At 42.6% G+C, this 3,627-nt stretch overlaps 1 pseudogene; it reads right to left on the bottom strand.

The window, feature by feature from the left end:
- Nucleotides 1–2,558: 2,558 nt before the first annotated feature.
- LOC112635399 lies at nt 2,559–3,627 on the bottom strand (annotated as a pseudogene).

Genomic DNA, 3,627 nt, shown 5'->3' with positions numbered 1-3,627 from the left:
TTTTTGCTCATTTGTATTGTCCTTCCTCTGCCCAGACTTCAGGATTAACTCCTCCCTCCTCGAGTAGAGGAAAGAGAAAAGAAATTTCTTTTCCTATATTCTAGTATATAATGGCCCCTGCTTTAGCTAATATGTCCCTTCATAGTAAAGGAGTAGGGCTTTTAGGCATAATAAGAAAGGCATGTGAGAAAAATAAGGTTCTCCTGTCACAACTTAGGGGGTGAGAGAAACACCTAGTGACTGGCTGTTCTAGGACCCCTTTGATGGTGATAGACCTGGAGGACAGAAGAGTAAAACCCAGAAGGCCATGCCAGTGTCCAGGAGGAAGTTAGTTTCCTGGCTTTCAATGCTTAAGCTTAGCCAGGGCTCTGTGGGGGTGATGGCAGGGGCTGGCACCTGCCCCAGGCACCTTCAGTCATGTTGTTAGACCATCTGGTTAGTGGCCTCAGGCCCGGAGGACCTTCGCCCTCAGGGCAGTGTGCCTTCCAGTGATCCCCCTAGCACAAGGGACATGGATGAGGGAATGGCTTACTTTTGTTTGTGCAGTCCTTTTTGAAGTGCCCCTGTAAGCTGCACTGATAACAAGCTGTTAGGTGGGTTGCCTGTACAGCCCTTCTTTCTTTCTTTCTTTTTTTTTTTTTAACTCTATGGTAAACTTTATGTACTTAGGAATTAATACCAACTCATTGTTAGCAAAAAATAAACATCTTTACATCAAGAGTAGTTTTTCCTTTAATAAAAAAAGGTGGAATGTGTATAATGGACAAGGGATAATCAAAATTTGCCAAATGAGGCTAGTAAGACAATCCCAACAATTCACAATCATTATTCACTGGTCCATTAATCACAGGACAATACATACAAATGAAACTTACCTGGCTGGGCACGGTGGCTCATGCCTGTAATCCCAGCACTTTGGGAGGCCAAGGTGGGCAAATCATGAGGTCAGGAGTTCAAGACCAGCCTAGCCAACATGGCAAAACCCTGTCTTTACTAAAAATACAAAGAATTAGCTGGACGTAGTGGCGGGCACCTGTAGTCCCAGCCACTCAGGAGGCTGAGGCAGGAGAACCACCCAAACCCAGGAGGTGGAGGTTGCAGTGAGCCCAGACCGCACCACTGCACTCCAGTCTGGGCAACAGAGTGAGATTCCATCTAAAAAAAAAAAATAATGAAATAAAAAAATTAAACTTACCTACATATTAGAAAAACATCAAAATTCAACCATGAATCCAGCACATTATCAAATGACTAGACAAAAATTCTACCAACAAACTTAAGAAAATATCATTATCTATGAAATTCAAGTACTACTGCTTAAAGAGCATTTACAGAACTCTCACCTCAAGGTTTCCCTGCAAAACAAGGTGAAATGCACACTCACGACTCTTTAAGAATGAGCCACTGATAAAAACAATATACTTGTAATTTGTGTAACATTTCATACATTTTTTTCAAGCACTGCACAATAATTAATTTGCATGAGGCTTTCCAAATTAGAAAAGCTTCACTTATAGAACTTCTTTCCAGTGGGAGTTTTCACTTGACTTTTCAAGTAAATGTTAAAACTGACAATATTCTTGCAGTTTCTAAACTATTAGAGTTTTAATCGTGTGTACATTCTTGTATTTACAAGGTCCAGCCAGCTACAGTGAGCATTTTCATATGTCCTTGAGAGGGTATGAGAGAAATGAAACATTCCCACATTCTGGACATTCATAGGGTTTTTCTCAGGAATGAGCTGATGTCTTCAAATGGAACTAACACAACTGAAGGCCTTACCACAGATTTAAATTCAAAAGGCTTTTCTCCACTCTGAGTCCTCCCAAATCTTCAAAAACAGGAAAATCTGAAGTCTTGACCACATTTCCTGCATTCTTAAGGTTTCTCTGCAGTGTGAGCTCGTTCATGTTTATGAGGGAATGGGAAACAGTAAATGTTTTACCACATTTCTTACATTCAAGGAGCTTTATTTATTTATTTATTTTTTGAGATGGAATTTCACTCTGTCGCCAGGCTGGAGTGCAGTGGCGCAATCTCGGCTCACTGCAACCTCCGCCTCCTGGACTCAAGCGATTCTCCTGCCTCAGCCTCCTGAGTAACCGGGACTACAAGCATATGCTACCACACCCAGCTAATTTTTATGTTTTTAGTAGAGATGAGGTTTCACCAAGTTGGCCAGGATGGTCTCGATCTCCTGACCTTGTGATCCGCATGCACAGGGCTTCCCCCCAACCCCCCATGGCTTTTTATGTCCTTGAAAAAGAGCTAAGACAACTGAAATGTGCCACCATGCCCAGCTAATTATTTTTTATTTATTTATTTTTTTTGAGACGGAGTCTCGCTCTGTCGCCCAGGCTGGAGTGCGGTGGTGCGATCTCGGCTCACCGCAAGCTCTGCCTCCTGGGTTCATGCCATTCTCCTGCCTCAGCCTCCTGAGCAGCCAGTGTGAGCCACCGCACCCGGCATTATTTTATTTTTTGTAGAGACAGGGTTTCACCATGTTGCCCAGGTTGTTTCACATTGTTTTAATCCAGGCCGGCTATGAACTCCTGGGCTCAAGCAATACACACACCTTGGCCTCCCAAAGGGCTGGGACCACAGGCTGAGTCACCACACCCAGCCTCTATATCATGACTTCTTTCATGGCGAGTAAGGTGACTGGAACGAGTGTAGGCTTTACCGCATCTCTTACATTCATAGGGTTTTTCTCCAGTATGAATTCTTTCGTGGAGGTGAAGGGAACTGAGGTGACTGAAGGCTTGGTCACATTGTTTACATTGATGGGGTTTCTCTCCAGTATGAGTACTTCTGTGGTTACAAAGGGAACTCAAACGACTAAAGGCTTTGCCACATTGTTTACATTCATAGGGTCTCTCTCCAGTATGAATGCTTCCATGGTAATGAAGGGAAGTGGAACAGCTGAAGGCTTTGTCACATTTGGTACATTTATAGGGTCTTTCTCCAGTGTGAGTCCTTTCATGCGTCTTAAAAGAACAAGAAAATCTGAATGTTTTCCCACATTCCTTACATTTGTAGGGGTTCTCTCCAGTGTGAGTTCGTTCATGTGTTAGACAAGAACCTGAAACAGTGAACACTTTACCAAATTGTTTACATTTATAGGGTTTTTCTCCTGTGTGAGTTCTCTGATGTCTTTCAACTGAATTGAGAAAATAAAAAGCTTTCTCACATATTGTACATTTATAAGCTGGATTTCCACTGTGCATTATCGTGTGTCTTCTAGCACCTCGAACAGAAATGAAGAATTTCCCACACTGTTCACATTTATATTGCTTCTCTCCATATGGTTTGTATCCTGAGTGAGCTAGGATGTGCCTATTAAGGAGGGAATGACGTACAAAGACTTTTCCACAAATACTGCATTCCCATTGTTTTAATCCAGTAGAAATGTTCTCATTCAGATCAAGATTTGGCTGACAACTTGTCCATACTGACTACCTTCTTTGCTTTCACACAGTCTCTGTACCATATGATTTCTACAGAAGCCAGGTTCCTGCAGGTTTCCTGCATCACTTCTCTGTAGAGATTCTTCTGAGAAGAATCTAGCAAAGCCCATTCCTCCTGGGTAAAGTTCACAGCCACATCCTCAAATGCCACGGAATCCAT

Source organism: Theropithecus gelada, chromosome 11 (genome assembly GCF_003255815.1).
Source record: "Theropithecus gelada isolate Dixy chromosome 11, Tgel_1.0, whole genome shotgun sequence".
In the NCBI taxonomy this organism is placed as follows: Eukaryota; Metazoa; Chordata; class Mammalia; order Primates; family Cercopithecidae; genus Theropithecus; species Theropithecus gelada.
This window is presented reverse-complemented; position numbering and strand designations above follow the sequence as displayed.